The sequence below is a fragment of the Thermobia domestica genome, chromosome 2, assembly GCF_964235325.1.
Source record: "Thermobia domestica chromosome 2, izTheDome1.hap1.1, whole genome shotgun sequence".
Classification (NCBI taxonomy): Eukaryota; Metazoa; Arthropoda; class Insecta; order Zygentoma; family Lepismatidae; genus Thermobia; species Thermobia domestica.
The window spans coordinates 248,281,681-248,302,025 of NC_137455.1; the positions used below are offsets into that span (position 1 = coordinate 248,281,681).

Sequence of the window (20,345 nt, forward strand, 5' to 3'; positions counted from 1 at the left end):
GTTGATTTTCCGCCGTGACAAGAATGTTCACAAGGGCTTTGTCCAAGGCTTGTCCGCGCTCCACTAAGGCTCGGAGCCAACTGACGCGCGGTGCGTTGCTTTGCTCGGACCCCCCCCTACATCCTCCATCACCGACAAACCCGCTCCAGCGACACGCGCGCCGCGGCGCGGCGAGTCTCATTACTTATCATACAGACCTTGTATATGTTTAAAAAACGTGAAACACGTAACGAATCATTTTAAATCAGAATTCTCTTTAACTTTACGACATATATATATCGTGTGGAGGGGAACATGATCAAAAAACCTCGAGAGGTGATTCTACAGCTGAAAGCAAGGAAAAAAAGTTGAAATGAACATAGGTCCAACGCGGCGGCGCACAGTGGTCGGAATGACGAGAAGACGCGGCGAAACTATTTGCGGACGTAGGTGTATTGAAAGTGTGTTTTTGTCAATATGGTATCTTTTGAAGACACAGTAGGCTATTTTCAATTGTTCTGCTGTAATGTGAATAATTTACCGATTAACAGTCAGTGATACGGGTTGCCTATGTAGGTGGCGAAAAAAGTCGATATTTTCAAAATCAGATTTACTAATACCAACTTGGGTCATTATGAAAAGTAAATAATTTAAAACTTATGGTAATGTTATTTATATTAAAATTGCAGACTAAAGATCTCATTATAAACAAAATATACATGTTTATATACGGACAGTAGCGAAAAACTACATACAGTATAATCATGAACAATGAAGTTAACCAAAAATCCGTCCGTGTAAGAAATATTTACAGAAACGAAACTATCGTGCAAAATGCATATTTGAAAACAAAACAGTGAAAGTTGTCCAATCAAGTACAATAAATATCACAAAATTCGATTGTGAAATTAATCACTTTCAAAAGTCTCTGGTGCCCAAACATGAGATGGCTATTTAAAAGTTATTACATTTCGTTCGGCATATTATGATTTGGGGCAATCTGAGGCTGAGCGATGAAATTATCGGGTCAGACGGTGACAAATACGTGTAGCAAGTCTAGGTTTGCATCTTTCCTAGACTTTTTCTAGCACCATTTCTCGCGATAGGACCTACCTGGGGAAATCTGTTCCGAGACTTCTGACAAGGAACAGACATGAACGTGTCATCCGGATATCCGAATCAAACCTAGTCTATTCGATAAACATAACAAAGATATGTTCATGCACAAAAAAATTAGGTGCAATGGACAACGGAATAAGTCTCTGAGGCCCATTAACCCTGCTAGTATAAAGAAAATTGAGACTCCCAGTGAAATAGCCATTGCTTCAACACTGTTCATTGGAAAGTCATGGTTTATAGTTCATTCTCTTCAGCATATGCAAATGAATATTTTGCCCTAGACAATACCGACTAAGGCGACACGCGTTATATTCATAACAACAGACACCTTAAATGCATTAGCAAATGACAGTATGTCATTATCACCCTTTTAATCTACACATTAAATAGCAATGCAATGCCTTGCGATGTCAATGTACGAAGTGGACAATCACTCTAACTGCGAATGACAATTACAATGTATGAAAAACATGTCTGGAATATTCCAGAATACTATGTAGATGTCATCTGGAAAATTTAAGTGAATATGTAAATGGTTTGATCAAGATCTGTTGTTTCCTAATTGATGTAAATGCACTCCCTCCCTTAAGCACTAAACTTTGTAGTATTCCAAAGTATCATTTTGAATTTTTTGTATGAAAGCATCTCTGCATTTTTCAGAGAAAATCTTAATTGATGTTGGTTGAATAACCTGCCCTGTCCTTAATAAAGGCCTATATAAATGTCAACATTTACCTTATCCCTATAGTTTGATATCAACATACGTTATACATTGTTTCACTGTTTTGTTTTTTGTGATTGATCATTTGAAGTTTCTTTCTGTGCTGCAAGATAAAATGTAAGTTGTAGTTTTTTGTACTTTATTTTTTAAGATGTGGGTACATATCAAAAATTGATTCAAGGTTTACCTACGTAGTAATAAGCTACAATCTTTGAAAAAAACGATAGGATGAAAAAGTGGGAGGAAGAAATGGTAGGACACAGAGAAAAACGTATGGCCACAATGTAATTATTTAGTACAAATGTAGTTTTTGAGAACCGCGCTAGCACACACATTTATGCAGTAATAAGTTATAGTCTTTGAAAAATGGTAGAATGATAAATGGGAGGAAATGGGAGAACCCCGAGAAAAATCCGAATAGGATTTAAACTATTATGAAAATACATGGTCGGAAACCGAACCATCGTACACGTATGTAGTGAAAAGTTGTAGTAATAAGGTAGTATCTTTGAAAAATGTTGGACTGAAGAAAGTGGGAGGAAATGGGAGTACCCCGAGAAAACTTACGGACATGATTAGTTGTGTAGCACATTTTTTTTACCGCTGGTTGGTTGAGGACTTCCTTGAACATTGTGAAAGATTTAAGATTTTAAAAAATTAGGGTGGTCGTCCAAGTTCTTCCTTAACACAGACCTAGTATCAAGATGGATACACAGTATTACAGCACACAGAATTTGTGATAGAATGATGAAAAAATCGTTCCGAACGTCGATGAAAGGAACGATCCAGCATTCAGCTGGTGGGTCTAATAAAAAATTTATGCATTTATACATAGACCCTCCCAGAGCATCAGTGTGTTCGCTGAGATTTATCTTAATAATAATAATAATAATAATAATAATAATAATAATAATAATAAGAAGAAGAAGAAGAAGAAGAAGAAGAAGGGGCCGTTCAAATATTACGTAATCATAATTTTGGATATTTTAGGACCCTCACCCCCTTGTAATCATAAGTAATCAATCATCACACTAAATTCCCTAATATTACGTAATCAAAAAATACAAACTATATTTTCAAAATATATTTTTGGGATTAAGTTACACTAAACTGTTCTAAAATATAGGTATAATGCAATGTTTAGAAGTTTTCCGATGTTTGATGACTCACAAGCAGAGTTGGCGACGGTACGTACTTGAAATCATAGGGCTGAATAGTACAAATCTTAAATGTAAACTAAATTTTTGTGATTACGTAATCAGCTCTTATACCCATCCCCTCTCTTTGTAATCAAAATTAATCAAATTCCAGACACCCCTCCCTAATTTGATTACGTAATATTTGAACAGACTCTAATAATAATAATAATAATAATAATAATAATAATAATAATAATAATAATAATAATAATAATAATAATAATACAAATTTCTACCAAGGTGTTATATTTCAGCCTCTGCTTCATCCAGCTGGGGACTTTCTTCCCATTACCACTCTTTTGCTCGGATTGCACTGACATTTACTCCTAATCAACCAAAAAGATAAAAAGAAATACTGACTTTACCTGATAATTTCCAATTTGTTAATGAAACTTTTAGGAATCATTCTTTGTAACTGTGTAACTAAAAATACTTGTTTAGAAAGAAACATTGTTTCAGATTACGGGGTAATTATCAAAACCCGGGAAAAATGGATTTTTTTATGCCATCAAGAATCGTACTGTGGAAAGTATCATGAAAATCGGAAATGGTACGGTTAAGTGACTAGTTCGTTTGTCTTGGAATACGCCTTTGCTCCTCACCCACATGTGAAGATTTTATGTCGTACACCCTCGTTTTCGCGGGCAACGACCTCGCATTTCATATTTCAAGCGTTGCTTTCATACCCCTGGCAAATACTAGTCTCAGGAATTTTTGATGGTTCATTAAGGGGTAATGTGTGATCAAATGCAACTCCACATCGAAATTAACTCATTGTCAGTCTCTCTCTGAGAGTCACCCTATGAAAGCATTATTGTATGTTTAGTTACTGTACTAATATTCTAAATTTGAGGAGCTCAAAGGTAAATTATGCAAGTATGTATGTATATTTAATTGAATTTTAGAAACAATATCAACTAAAAGGTTGTAAATAATATTCATCAATTTTATGAAGTAATAATTGACGGTGAGTGGAAAAAGGAGGATATTAAAAAAAATAAATAAATAAAGATATATATGAAATTCTTGTATACAATTGAATACTTTAAATTAAAAAGGTTCTATGTGCCAAAAACTAAAAACTCGACTCGAAAATGATAGGCCGGTATCGTCTAGTCTCGAAGAATATTTCAAGACAAAACTTGATAAAATAATGAGAAAAGCTTACTATATGCTGATCGAGACCCGAATCAGCCTTATAAGATACTAATGTCTCGCATTTCCAATTCCAGCCTGTGTTTCATCCAGCTAGGTAGTATTGCCACGAGACGAGACGAGATTTTGGAGTTGTATCGTCTCGTCTCGAAAATAATAGACCGGTCTCGTCTTGAAATCCCGTCTCGTCTCGTGGCAGCACTACGTATCGTACAGTTGACCACCACTATGAGATGAAGTTTTTATCAGATATTGTTTTTTTGTTTGGCGTACTAATATATAAGAGCTAGTAAATTAGAACTCTTTTCTTTTTTTTTAAAAAAAATACTTATACTTATTACTGATGATGCAGAGAATAATCGTGCTATTAACGACGATGTCTTAGGAAAGAATGTGGCTCATGCGCTTACAAATTGCGGAGAAGTGAAACTTAACACCTGTGATTTTCTGCATATGTCAACCAGAGATAAGGAAGGTCGTTAAACAGAATCTGCATCATGTTTCCAGATGATCCTGCAAACTGTATCCCAAAGGCACGCTTGGAACGAAAGCAACGCATCGCTAAGGGTCCATTTCAACCTGTTCAGAAGAATTTTCCCAGGAATTCATCAGGCAGAAGCTTTTAAGCAAATTGGTACAGTGAATTCCAATTTTTGGAATATAGCATTAAAGAAGACAGTGCTTTTTGTTTTCATTGCCGATTTTTTTGCGACGGAGAATGCGGGACATAAGAGCACTGCGTTTGTTTCCCGAGGATTCAAGGATAGGTTCAAAATTCACTAATTATCAACTTGTCACCAGTCAAGTGTAAAAGCATACGAAAACTTCTGTGAAAATCCACCAATCGATGACCTGTTAGACGAACAGATGGAAAGTGAGCTATCAGCACGTGAACAAAACCGTCAAAAAAATAGAGAATTTATGGAAAGGTTGATAGAAATAGTCCGGTTGTTAGCAAAAGGGAGACGACCTTTTCGAGGACATAATGAAAAACATGAAAGTGAAGAAAAGGGGTTGTTTTTGGAAATCTTCAATTTATTGTTAAGAATACTTTGAAAAGGTTTCCCGAAGCGCTACGTATATAAGCAACCAAATACAAAATGACTTTATAGCATCATTGCATAACGTGATGAAAAACTGTATTGCAGCTGAAATAGCGGGGAAGAAAGTATCGATTATGGCCGACGAAACAAGCGATTGTGGACACCATGAACAGTTATCTGTAGTCATTCGTTATTTTTGTGACATCAAGAATCGTCCTGTAGAGCGTTTTATCAACCTCAAACGACTTCCATCAATGGATGCAAGTACTATATTCGGTGCTCTATCGGAGGTGATTCATGAAATGAACATTGACTGGAAATCTATTATTGTCATTTGTTTCGATGGGGCATCAGCAATGTCAGGTGCTGTCAATGGCGTACAAACCCTGTTTAAACAGAAGAATGAAAATATATACTACGTACATTGCTACGGGCATTGCCTGAATCTTGTGCTAGTTGACGCATGTACGTCGTATTGAAGAAGTCGCCTCAACTACAAAAGTAGCTGAAGTGAGGGCGAAAGCAAACGGGCTGCTTTCACAAATGAAAGCATTTCAGTTTATCATTTGTTTAGAGATGTTACCTAACATACTAGGTCCAATCGCTATAGTTAGCAGGTCGTTGCAATCATCAGAGATTGACCTACTTTCTGCAATGGACAATGTACAAAACCTTAAGGTCACCTTACAGAACTTACGAGAAGACAATGCGTGGTTCAAAAGTGTATTCTCAAGCGCCACTGAAGTGTGTGATTACTTTGATGTAGACATCCCACCAGTGAAAAGAAGAAAAGTGTCTCGTCGACTGGATGATGCGTGGGAAAATGATGTGCAGTTCAAGTCCAAAGAGGAAGAATTCAAAGTTCAAACGTTGTATCCTCTTCTTGATTCCCTCATCAGTGGTATAAATGAACGTTGTAGTTAGGAAACCATGAAACTGGTGAATGCAGTGGGCAGACTTTTGGCTTTGAAACCTGAATCAGAAGATCCAAAAGTTATTTCGTCTCAGTCCGCAATTGGGCTACAAGCGGAAGTTCGTCTTCTAAAGATTTCTGCGAATAAAAATCGACTTTCATGGGAACGGTTAAAGTGGATGAGTGATACTAAAGCAACAGCAACATACACGAACTTTTGTAAAGTGCTCAAAATGTTCTGTATTATTCCGGTGACAAGTTGTTCGTGTGAAAGAGTGTTCTCACAAGTGACACATGTGAAATCTAAATTGCGATCAACAACAACAACAGATGTGCGTTTAAATCACCTGATGTTACTTTATGTTGAACAAAAGCTTGCCGCACAGGTGTCTGGCAGTCACATAGTGGAAATATTTAAAACTCTTGTTCCGACTGAACGAAGACTAGTACTGTAGTCTAGGACATTTCATAAGACATCAGATGTTCAACCAAGTATTACAGATACTACTCAATATTTGTAAATATAGGTACTGCCAAATCGTAACAGAAAATGTTTGTTTGTGTGGTGGTGGAAGACGAAGTGTTGTATTTTGCTAAAATTCGGCTTTTGTTTACCTGGTAAGTAAATATAATTCTATTATTGTTGACTGCTGCTGCGTACGTCTTATTCCTGACACCTGTGACAGTTGCCTCTGCTGAAATATTATTTTTGTGAGTTAAAAATAACCTAGTCCTTTTTACGGGCTATTGTGTCTCAAGAGAAGAAAGACAATAACTTGGCCATTATTTCAATAAAAATGAGTCTACTAAACAGTTGGATAAAGGAAAGTTAGTTGACAACTTTGCGGCAATGAAAATCCGTAAGTGTTCATTTTAATCCCCACTGTGTAAACATACACAGCAGTACGCACGAGAGAGCAGGGGTAAACTTGAAGAATAAAGAGAGAAAATACAAGACATGTAGTTCGTCTTGTGATTTTACTAACTCTTTCACGTCTTATGATGTCTTTTTTATGTTTTCCAAACGTACTCCTGCTAGCTGGATCAAGTGATGGAAAATTACCGTTATCATCAACTATTGTGTGTTTTTCTCTTTACTTGTTAAGCTGGATTGCTAGTCACCTTTAGGGTTAAACTTTCTCACTAGATGGCAGAGCACATTGTTACACATGCAATGTTGCCACATGAGTTACGGATAGAAAACTGTTAGACACGATCACATTTTAGGGGAGAGGGGGGACATTGGTACACGGAACACATATGTACGAGGTAGATATTTTTCCACTGTGAAGAGGTAAATCGACTACAGTTTGGTGTTGGCAACATTGGTGAGAAACGAACATCGTGAGGCACAGTTGATGGATGGAAGCAGTGTTCTTTTCTCTGTGCAGAAAAAAAAACTTGATTTCTTAGAGCAGAAATAAGTTTTCACTTATGTCTTTGTAAGTTTATATTTGTAATAAGCACTGAATTTTTGAAAACTTATGTATGTTGCATGAAAGTGTAATTCTTTGCAAATAATTTCATATATGTTCAATTGCCCTGCTTGGAGTAAATTTTCAGTTATAGGAATTAATGATCCTGAAGTTCGGTTGGGGCACATTAGTGCACATGCATGTGGAGTGGATTAGTACGGACAAATGTGCCCCCACTGCTCTGTACCAATCTACCCCTTCCATTTGTAATTATATGGGTAAACTACTCTTTGTGCATTTCCCATGTATCACAGTTTTCATCGTGATTAACATTAAGTAGAAAAAGTTACTAATAATAATATAGGCTACCTCTTGTGTGATCACTTGATTTTCGTAATCAAAGCATAAAAATAAATTAGCCAAAATAATATGGGAAACTTTCCTTTTATTATATTTCCGACTTTTCGGAACTATAGGTATAGCCGATAGGTACACAAACTTTTAAATGGAAAATTGTTTAACCATGCCATGCTTCTAAAGCCATGATAGCAAAAATGTAAAGATTCGTACCCCAGGTCATAACATGCGAGTGATTTTAATAGGCATATATCTAACAAAATAAATCTCAAATATATATTTCTAAATGGACGCTAAAGTCCAGCATATCGTAAGCGTCACAATTATTCGACTTTCAGCAACCTATTTGAAAGTTATTCGGCAAAGTTCTTGAAACTTTAATGTTATAAAGGTAACCAAAAAAGTTCTGTCACTTTGCCAGGCCTTTGGTGAGGATGTCGTGACTACGCGGACAGTGCACCGGCCGCTTAACAAGTTTAAAAACGGTAACGAAACACTGGAAGACGCACCACGTGCCGGAGGACAAAAACTTATGCGCAAACTGAAGATCTCCAGGCAGCAATTAAGGCGAACAATGCCCAGACACGTGAGGAACTGAGACTACAATGTGAGTGAAGAAACTGTTCGGCAGCACCTTCATCAACTTGGGAAGTACTGCAAGTTGGGTCGATGGGTACCACATGATTGGATCCGGGCCAGAAGGCAAGGCGAGCAGATACCTGTGTTTCTTTGCTATATTGTCTGAAGAAGGAGCCATTTCTGGACAGGATGTTGACATATGATGAGAAGTGGGTCCTGTAGAAGCTCCACGGCGCCGTCATCACAGGTTAGCATCCTATGAACTGGTTCAGAAATAGCCGAAACAAGCAGGGCACCAGAAGAAGGCCCTCCAGTGAGTTTGGTGGAATGCTCGTGGCATCGTGCATTGGGAACTGCTACCAACTTGTCACAGCATCAATCCAGCTGTGGACTGTCAGCAGTTGGTTTGTATTCAAGAACATCTCAAAATATGGAGCCAGCACATCTAAATCGCAAAGGGGTCCTCCTATTACAGGACAACGCTAAGCCTCGCGTGGCTAGGATAACCCAGGCACCATTTTATGCCTTAGATGGGAAACACTACTGCATCCGCCATACTCCCCGGACATTGCACATCCAATTATCACCTGTTCTACCGCAATGGAATCTCTGGCCTTCCAGAACATTGGCAGAAGGTCGTCGATGCTGATGGAATTATTTTTAATCTTCCAAGTACGTCTTAGGTGACATATCGGTATTCGAAGTTTGTGAGTGAAAAAGCGACAGAACTTTCTTGGTTACCTTTATAATAACAAAGCTCCGCCTCCTTTGGAGACAAGGGGTATGCTCGAACCAAAAGTATATTTTTTCCAGTTAATAGCTGAGGTATGAAAAATTTCAAAATTTTGCAAAACTGTTTGCCTCATGCTTTAAAACTTTAAATCTGTGCTTACAATACCGTAAGACGGGGTTATTTTGCACATCAGGGGTTACTTTGCACAAAATATGAAAAGAGTTTCACAGTCCTCTGTCGGCAAAACCATGAGCAGAAAAGAGGAATTTTCAACTGGCACCGTAAGATAGAACATCTAACCGTATTTTGGCTATAATGTTGGCGGTTGACATCAGTTCTAATTACTAGGAAGGTTCATCGTTGTACCTAGGTAGAGGTATGGAAAGCAGTCATTGTAAAGACCGCCAAAATTTGAAAGATATCACGTACAAAATTTTCCATCAAAGTTAAGTCAGTTTCGTAGAATACTTCTGTGTATAATGGGACTTTGATGCAATAGTTGAAACTGAAATGTTAAGCGTTTTAAAGCCATAAAAAAGTAAAACTGGGAGTAAGAGTCACTCTACTCGGGGTTCTTTGCACCGGTCTAAAATACGGCTTCGATAGGACATTATTACTACTGGAACCTTCTGCATTCTAAATTTAGGTAAATTTCCTGTTTAGGTAGATGCCGGAATGAATTTCTAGTTGGAAAATAAATTATGAACAGTGGCAGATCCAGAAAAGTAACTTGAGAGAGGCTTCGTTCTCAAAGACAGTTTTTTTTTTTTTTTTTTTTAGAAATCACTAGACTTGGGGGGGGGGGGCTTGCAGCTTATACGCATAGAAATGACTGACAATAGATTTTTAAAAAAGAAATCATGCAATTTAGATAGGTTTCAGCCTAAAAGTCCCAAATCCCGTAAATCTCCCACTAATTACGGTGGGGTGATATTCTTGGACATAAGGAATAACCAAGGCAAATCAGTTCACGGGGATTTTTTTTCTGTTCCTGAGTTGGCATTTTTGTGGGACATATGCTAAACTATTAGAATGCGGTTCCTGTGCCGGTACCAGAAAATACATAATTTTCTTTACAAATATCGATAATTCAAACTAAGTACTGATCCCGGTACCATCATTCTAATATCAATATTTGTAGCCTGCATGCAGTTTTGTGTAGAAAGTAAAATGTATAAATACCGAAGGGAAAACATTGCACATAAACGTTATATCGTATGTTTAACATACTTTTTTGTATGTTGTGCAAAGTAACCCCAGTTATGGGGTTACTTTGCACCAAAGTTTATATTTCAGTAACTATGGTTATACTGAATGTTTACTAATGAACTTGCACTAATGTTTTCCTTATATATCTAACTATTATATGTTTAAAATTCAATGTTCTAAATCATTACTTTGTAAGTTACATGCGATTTTCTTTAAAATGGCTTAAATCTTGTGCAAAGTAACCCCGTCTTACGGTATGTTTATCTGAAGCGGTTTGCTAGTGGCGGCCATGTTTGTTTCGTAGCGCGTGCCTATTTTCACGATCGTAGGAGTTAACAAAAACGTTCATTACGAAAACAGTACTTGGTCTAGAAGGATAAAACAAAAATCATTTGATTGCCAATGGATCGAAGTAAAATCTAGCCCTATAGGTATTTACCTATGTTTCTTCTTTCTATGAGAAACTTACTAGTAAAAGTAAACATCAATATTGGTGAAATTTCACGTTTTGTAATGCTTTGTAAGTAGGAAGGAGAGGTATACACAGTTTGATTTAGTTTGTGATATGAAGAAATATGTCAGTAGTTTTACCAGAAAAAATATTGATTGTGATATACTTACCCTTTTGTTTTCATGACTGTGTTAAAATCACGGTTTTGTCGAAAAGCCCAAAGTTTGAGTTCAAATAACTCTGATGGGGATAGTGATAAAATCTCAATGAGATTGGGACCATGGAATATTAGCAGGCGCGTTAAAATCCGTAACGAGTGAGTTAGATAAATACAGGATGGACCTAGCAGGAGTTCAGGAAGTTAGGTGGGAAGGAAGTGGATCTGCGAATTCCGGAAACTTTACGTTCTTTTACGGGGAAGGAAATAAAAATCACCAATTAGGAACAGGGATTTTCGTTCACAAACGAATATTACCAGCAATTGAACGGGTTGAATTTGTTACTGACAGACTTTCTTTTATTACTCTTAAAGGTGGTGTGTGGTGTGATATTATTGGGTGTGTGGTGTGATATTATTTGGGTGGTGTGTGATATTATTGTTTTTAAATGTACATGCCCCAACTGAAGATAAGGATGACGATATAAAAGACAGTTTTTACGAAGAAGTGGAACGGATATTTGACCAACTCCCGCGATACCATATGAAAATTCTATTAGGGGATTTCAATGCGAAGGTAGGACGAGAGCATATTTTCAAACCGATTATATTCCCGGTGGGAGCTCATGTGGTTCGGATTCCACGTTAATCAGTAGGTCCACGTCTCATATAGCCTCGCTGCTGAAAGGGACGCTAAACTAAAATCAACTCAACTCAACTCAAACCGATTATAGGGTACGAAAGTCTGCGTAAGGAAAGTAATGACAACGGTGTTAGACTCGTGAACTTTGCAACATCCAAAAATCTAATCGTGAAGAGTACAAAATTCCCACATCGCGACGTTCATAAATACACTTGGACCTCACTAGACGGAAAAAACACATAATAAAATTGATCACGTTTTAGTAGATAGAAGAAGGCAATCTAGCATAATTGATGTCCGGTCGTTTAGAGGGTTGATTGTGAAACTGATCACTACCTGGTAGCAGCGATAATAAAATGAAAAATGAAATGAAATCTTTAAGTTTTACGTCCCACGGTTATGCCGGTTAGGCTAAAGGAGACGGGGATAATGAGAGATGAGTGAAATGGTGGAATGAAGAAAGTGGGAGGAAACGGGAGAACCCCGAGAAAACCCACGAGCACGATGTTTGTCCACCACAAAGTCCACACGGCGCGAGCTGGGATCGAACCAAGGACCCCAAGCACCGGAGGTGAACGCTCTACCACTGAGCCACCGCGCCCCCCGCAGCGATAATAAGAGAGAGATTATCGTAGGATAAAGGTAATATTCAATGTCCGAAAACGGAAAGATTTAACTTAAAGAAATTAGAAGAGAGCCAGGTAACTGAGGAATACCAGATTGAAGTTTCGAATAAATTTTCGGTTTTAGAAGATTCGGAGTGCACTAGTGTTGAGGATACTTGGATTGAAATTAGAGATAGCATTAAAATTTCAGCAAAATTAAAGTTGGGACACGCGGAAATACGTAGGAACAAACTATGGTTCGACTAGGAATGCGTTAAGTAGAGAAGAGAAAACAGGCAAAATTACGCTAGCTACAAAATCCCAATGAAATAATCACACCAAATTTCGCAGATATCAGGCGGGAAACTTCCCAAACTTTTAGAACAAAGGAACGCGAATTCTTGAAAGATAAAATTAAGGAACTTAAAGATAATAGTATAAATAAAAACATTCGGGACATGTATAAGGGGATCAGCGAATTTAAGAAAGGCTATCAACCTCGTGCTTATATATTAAAGAAAGCTGACGGAACAGTTCTCACTGATACGGATAGTATCTTAAATAGATGGAAAGATTTCTTTGACGATTTGCTTAACACGCAGCCAAAAACTAGTGTGCGTGGAGAAAAGAAGATACACGCCGCAGAACCGTATATTCCAGAACCCAACCGAGTAGAAGTAGAAACAACTATAAAGAAATTAAAGAAACAAAAATCTCCGGGCTTAGATGAAATTCCGGCTGAGTTAACTAATGGGGGCACTAATGGGGCTGGAGGCGAAAAATTGTGGAACAAGATACACACACTCATTCTCCATATCAGGAACAAGGAAGAATTGCCACAAGGATGGAAAGAATCCATCATTGTTCCAATTCACAAGAAAGGCGACAAAACTGACTGTAATAATTATCGCGGCATTCCTCTTCTGTCAACGTCCTATAAAATCCTTTCAAATATCAAGACTGATCCCATACGCAGATGAAATTATTGGAGATTATCAGTGCGGATTTAGACGAAATCGATCAGCTATCGGCCAAATATTTACCATTCGCCAAATACTCGAAAAAAAAAGTGGTAATACTTTTACTACTTATTGATTTTAGAAAGGCGTACGACTCGGTTAGGAAACATTATCCAACGTTCTTATAGAACTTGGTATACCGAGAAACCTAATTAGATTAATTAAGATATGTTTAAATGAATCCTAAAGTAAAGTCCGGGTAGGAAAATTTTTGTCCACGAGCTTTCACGTCGAAAATGGTCTGAAACAAGATGCGCTGTCGCCATTATTATTTAACTTTGTTCTGGAATACATTATAAAGAAAATCAAAGATATCAACCAAAGCCTAGAGTTGAACGGTATTCACCAGGTTATGGCATATGCTGATGATGTAAATTTAATAGGGGATGATAGGAGAACAATAGAAAGAAATGCAGAGATCTTATTAAACACTTGCAGAGACATGGGTTATAACCGTCATCAGGTTATAGAAGTATTTTTTTGTGGACGCTCTATATATTTCTTAAGGACAGTAATTACTTTTCGACTTATACTTTATTCTGCGACGCAAATAAGTTCTTCCTTCGATGGAAACTATTTTTATTCCCACGCATCAGGACAAAGAAGTCTGTCATCGTTTTTTCATATATATATCTAAAACGATACTTTGTGGTGAGAACATTTTAGTGAGCGACGAAGCTTCTCAGTGTTTCTCCCTGACTTATTAATATGTAAATAATATGTTCTACGGTTATTTGGAACTGAATTAAGTGTACTCTCCAATTATTTATGGAAATACTAGCTGACACGATGTTCGAATGCCAGAACGACGCCAGCCACATCGCTTTACCAGTTCGTTATCTAAATGTTCCCAGACCCAAGTTATCGCAATGTCTCGTGCGTCGCAGCCAGTGGACTAAAATTAACGTCAATTCTTTTTTTATATTCTATTTACATGTACATACAGGTGCTTTAACCTGAGTGCGTTTGAGAATGAACTGCCAACATTGATCAGCCAATCAGTGAAGCTCGTATCTCGAACCTCTGAGTGCGAAGAGTGTTATTCCTCGTTTCGAGGTAGCAACCACGCATGTTGCATCGGGAATCAAGTATAATGTTGTGCTAAGGGGTATACGTTGTTAGCCAGTCAAGGACCTAGTTATGGCTAGCCCCAATCAGTGAAGTCCCAGGTTCACACACCGAATGCGTCTAAGTTATAAACGCGCCCTCCAACATTATCATTCCACTTTGGAGACTACATATTTTTACTGAAGATTAACGTCAGCATCCAAGGATTTTTTGGAGCAGCAACCATACTACTTCATGGGATCATCCCCAAGTTACTCCCACAGTTCTAATCCCCCATGTGCATTGATGGTGTAAGAAAAGTTTCTCTAGTGGAATCCCAATCATGGTCTTTTATACAGATATATAAAAGTGATAAAGGGCTATAGTGTAGTGAAAAAGCAAAGTGCAATTTTATTAATGAAAATAATTATACATATTCAGTGTTGAGTGTTGTGATTGTTTCTCCTCGTTATTTTTTAAAATAGTATTTTAATAAATAAGCATAGTGTCGTTTAATCCAGTGTGTTTTTGTTGTGTGTATAAATAATGTTTGTGTGCGTTGTGGTCTGAATGGCCGTCTGATCGTCCGTGAGGTTTTCGAGACAAGACTTCCGAACCTCTCGGTGACTAATGCTTATCTCGTTATTGAGACCGGCGGACAATTTGGGAACCACTCTGTAATCCCTTTTTGGATATGTCATTCAACGTCTTACCCAGGTAAGTCCAGGTCTCCGGAAGATACTCATTGGCAGGACAACGGAGGATAGGCCCCGGAAAGCGGTTATAGGGTTTAGAAGTAAATGCAGAGAAAGCTAAATACATGGAAGTGCGTCGGAACCGTAATACGGTAAATTATGGATGCGTTAAAATATTAAATAATACTTTTGATGAAGTGGATACTTTCAAATATCTAGGATCAATATTAACAGACGAAAATCATATTCACGAAGAAATTAAATGTTGACTAAAACCAGAGAATTCGTGTTACTATTCGGTTCAAAATCTCTTGTCGTCGCGAATTCTGTCGAGGAATTTGAAGCTTAAAATATAAACAACGATAATCATGCCAGTTGTTCTATATGGTTGCGAAACATGGTCGCTTACTCTGAGGAAAGAACATAGACTGAAAGTATTTGAGAACAAGATCCTGAGACGAATATTCGGACCCAAGACAAACGGGAATGGGGAATGACGGAAACTTCATAACGAAAAACTACATAATTTATACCGTTTACCCAACATTCTTAGGGTCGTCAAGTCTAGGAGGCTTAGGTGGGCAGGTCATGTAGCTAGAATGGAAGATAGTAGGAACGCTTTCAAACTGTTAGCGGTAAGACCAATCGGAAAACGACCATTAGGAAGACCTAGGCGCAGATAGGAAGACAAGATGGATCTCGCAGAGATAGGAATACAAATTAGAAACTGGATCCACTTGGCTAAGGATAGAAGTCAGTGGAGAGCTTTTGTAAACGTGACATTGAACCTCCGGGTTTCATAGGCCATAGAGTTAGTTAGTAACTTGTAGTGTTGTTGTATATGTTTATGGCAAATAATAGAAATTCTTGTGTATTTTACTCTGTAAAAGTTAGAGCCTCTCAAAAATGAAGCGTACTCCGTTGCACTGATATCGTTTTGGCACACTGAAGAGGGGCTATACAGGGGGTTACTTGTTTTCAGAATACGTTGACATGCTGTATACTTGTTCTATAGGTTGTGTATTGTTTCAATATTGGAACAATAGCTATGTTTTTGTGTTTTTTCCTATTCCCAGTATTTAAATATACGGCAAATAAACAACACTCATAACCTATTACTATTTGAGAGAGACTAGCTTCCCGAAGCACAACTGACAAAATAAAAACAAACTATTTTGAAAAAAAAAAAAAAAAAGTATTGTAGTTGCAAAAACGCAAAACATAATTGCATGTTAGCAAGATATCCATACCAATATGTTTGATTCTAACAAAGTAATTTGAATACGTAACACAGGACGGTCGTCGTAGTACTTTGACTCTGAAGTAACGCAAACATCTTTCAAAGCCTTCTGAGATAGGAACATATTTGAGGTACCTTCTACTACAGTTCGCGGCATAGAAATCGTTACACAAATTCCAAGTCCAAATTAATAACAAACTCTTGCCCCGTTTCCTTATGCATCCAGAAATACAATCGAGTAGATGCTTCTAGTATTCAATCCAACTCCTGCCCCTCCTCCACCCTTCCCTGTCTAAAGCAGTGTGTGTGACGTAATACACTCCTTTCATTCAGCTGGAAAAGTAACAGGAATCAAGTTTACAACGTTATAGCTTTAAAACAGTCTTTTCAATTCGTTTTTTCTGAAATATTTTTAAGATCCTAAATTAAAAGAAAAGTCACATAATGTTCCCAGAGCTTCATAAATACCTTTACTTTCATTCTTTCCCTTCTTTAAAGACTGCAAGCTAGTAAGATGCTCCCTAAGAAATCTATGGAAATTACCAATAGCGGCAGTAGGTTTTGTGCTTCCTAAAGTCTGTAATGCACGAACAGAACTCTAAAATATCTACTGTCAGAAATGAGTGTTATTCAATGATTCGTTTAATTTCTTTTCATTAATAGCAAGCAAATGTTCCAGGGGCGTCATTTGGGCAGGGCAGGAGGGTGTAATTTCCCTCCCTTGAGCTTCATAAATACGTATTGTTTGATCAAATGTATAGTAATACAATAATAAAAAGTGGAAATCTTATGCCGGTGTAGAATCCCCCCCTCCCGGAATAAAATCTAAAAGACACTGCTTTTAGCAACAAATCTATAGAGTTACGATAGCACATTGCTAGAGAGCTTACATTTGCTTTCAAGAGTCGAAGGTTTGATCTCAAGCTATATGAGTTCCTGGGCGACATTGAGAAAGAGAGATTAAAGTATGGAGACAGAGAGGGATGATTTATATACACAGATTTAGAATTGGAGAGGAAAGTGGTAGGACAGCATTCGTATATTAAGACGAAAATTGTGATTTTGTGAAACAGAAGAAGAGAAGGTTTCGAACTGCGAGGATCACATTAGGCAGTTGTCGAATTAAGGTGGAGAACTCTTTTTAGAGCATCAGATGATTACGAAGGGAGAGAAAGTTCTTGAGAACTGAGGAATTAAGCATTTCAAAATCTGCAGCTTCCGAGACGGGTTTCAAACCACGAACCTTGCAGTTATCGAACCATGACTTTATCCATTCTGCTACGGAGAACTCCAGGTACTTTTTCACATACGTTTCCTTTATCAATCACGGTACTCCTCCTCACGCTCTACCGTCTTGCATTATAGGTTTTAAACCATACTGCACTAGTGACCTTTTCCGGGTTATTGTACCTTTTCCTAACTCAACTTTTCTCTTCTGTTGATGGCAACATTGTTCAACGTACTCTTCTAGACTTGGAGCCAGTGTAAACAGTTCTTGTCAATATTTAATTTAAGGTGTACAAAACGTTAGTACCTCACTCCATGTGTGTGCCGAAGGCGTTTGCATTTAACACACATTTCAGGTTATTTCTCAAAAAGTTTGCAACACTGATCTACGTTTTCCATTTATTTTGTCTTTATTTTCATTGTTGCTTCCAATTATGGTATCCAATTTAGGTAATACCGCTTACAAAACAGCTTTCCCTTGGGTTGGCAACACTGTACATCCGGTGATGTTCGTCAATACACGGGCAGGTGTGTTTTCTGTAGTTGCTTCGTGCAAAGTTTCGTTTCTGTGTCTTTTTTTCAGTTATCATGGTTGGACATTCTAAATTGTATTATAATGTGGAAACGTCATTTCATGACTGTCGTCAAGTCGGCACGGGTTAACATTCTCGTAGGCAGTGTTTCTTCCAGGCATTTTTTTTGGGGGGGCACTAACCCCCCGGAGCAGACCAAGATAATATTGTGGATATATACGGTTTTGGAACATATTATTTTGGAGATAGAGCATCTCAGTTATTAAATGTTGTATCAAAGTATAGTAATGAAATGTTGTCATATAGTGTAAACACGTGTTTGTGTTTATTTGTTTACGTCAATAAGTTGTAAATGCGTTGAATGTTATGTTTTGTTATGGCTAGACGCTAAGTCGTCAGTTTGTATGTTATTGTGATTTGCAATGTTTTGGTTGAAGAATTGAAATGTCATCAAGATGTAATGCTGTAACAGTGACACACTTTGACTGTGGCATAACTGTCAGATTTGCAGAAATTTGTTGGTCTGAGAATTTGATCACGATGTAATTCGGGTGAAACCAATGTTTTACCAATAGCTGAGATATACAAAAAGTCAACAACATGAATTCCAGAATGTCTGGAAACAGAATAAATCCTATGGTCCGAAAGGATTTGGATCAGAAGTGGAGTATCGACAGAGAGAACCACTTGTACTCTTATCACAGTAATCAGTCAACTGTGAGTCCAGTCCAGGAGTAGATCTAGGAAGATCTAGTATTATCCACTACAACCATTAACTTGGATTATGGTTGAACAATAGTCGGTGAACATAGACTATTCGCAGCACGAACTATTCATCGTGGTAGAACTTCAACACCAGTCCAGGCAGTCATCTATTAGCAAGGTATGTGTATCTCAGCTATGTACGAGTTATTCGTGACTGACTTCTTAGATGCTTACGATATGTGATCTGACGCGTTATACACAGTCTACATTAACAACATTAACACATGATATTTCATAGAATACAAATATTTAAATGAAAGTTAAATTTGTGTGGTTTTTCTCTGTTCCCACTTCGAACCTACTCAGATGGCCGGATCCGGATCTGGCCGGATCCGAAGATCCGGATCTGATTGGGTCCGGATCCTTTGGATCCGGATCTCGGATCTGGATCCGGATCTCGGATCTGGGTCCGGATCTCGGATTTCGGATCTGGATCCGGATCTCGGATTTCGGATCTGGATCCGGATCTCGGATCTGGGTCCGGATCTCGGATCTGGATCCGGATCTCGGATTTCGGATCTGGATCCGGATCTCGGATTTCGGATCTGGATCCGGATCTCGGATTTCGGATCTGGATTCGGATCTCGGATCTTGATTCTTATCCAAACCCACATCCCATCCAAATTATGATAAACATGAATATCTAAAATTCGCCGAAAGTAATATCACGAAGTCCTGACAGTGAAGAAGAGAACAGAAAATTAAGACGAATATTGACAAGTCTATTTGTTTCCTTCATTCTACTCTAAAGATCAAATGTTTGGCTTACTTAAGAAAAAAAATGATCCGGATGAGAGCTCAAATGTCGAATCTAGTTCCACTCGGTTGCAGGACCGAGATGAATATTTAAAATTCCTATTGACAGTTAAGAAAACATAAACAGTTAAGACAAGTATTGACTACTTTTTACGTAAATTTATCTTGCTCAGTCTGCTCAAAATATCAAATGTATACCCTACAATTAGATTTAATAATTATTTAGTAAATCACAATATGAGCACCGAGAATAAACTATGAATTTTAGTGTCTCTTATCTAGATTTGAAATTTCGGATTCATACATAGAATCAGGCTGAAATATAAATATTTGAGATCTGGAAACCGAAACATGTGCTAGTACCAAGATCGTAGCCGTTTGTACAGTGGCGTATTTACGATTTTGTTTCGGGGGGAGGCTTTGCTAACTTTCGGGGGGAGGCTTTGCCTGAAAATGTGAAAATTCTGCAAGATATTTCATATAGTTTACTATAGTAAGTAAGATTTCGGGGGGGGGGGCTTAAGCCCGGAAGCCTCTCCTCTAAATACGCCATTGCGTTTGTACCTAGGTAATGCGAGCGGAAGGCACTTGCACTAATTCCGCATGTAGTTTGAGGAACACGAGAAATTAAAAACAGATAAATATTCTTTTTCAGGAGTAAGTCGCGCTTTAACATGACTTTTCATGAGTGTTGTGTTCAAATATGAAAACTGTAATGACAACTTGTTTGAAATAAAAACCTTTTCATTTTTAACAATAAAATTAGGTACTTTCACATTGGAGAA

General features: G+C 37.7%; 1 long non-coding RNA gene across 1 annotated transcript in view; it reads left to right on the forward strand.

Moving 5' to 3' along the window:
- The first annotated feature begins 1,851 nt into the window (after positions 1–1,851).
- LOC145678430 (uncharacterized) overlaps positions 1,852–20,345 on the forward strand; it is a 183,239-nt gene continuing 164,745 nt past the window's right edge. The window contains exon 1 of the long non-coding RNA XR_014130391.1: positions 1,852–1,936. This is a non-coding gene — a long non-coding RNA (uncharacterized LOC145678430). The remainder of the gene's footprint in view (positions 1,937–20,345) is intronic.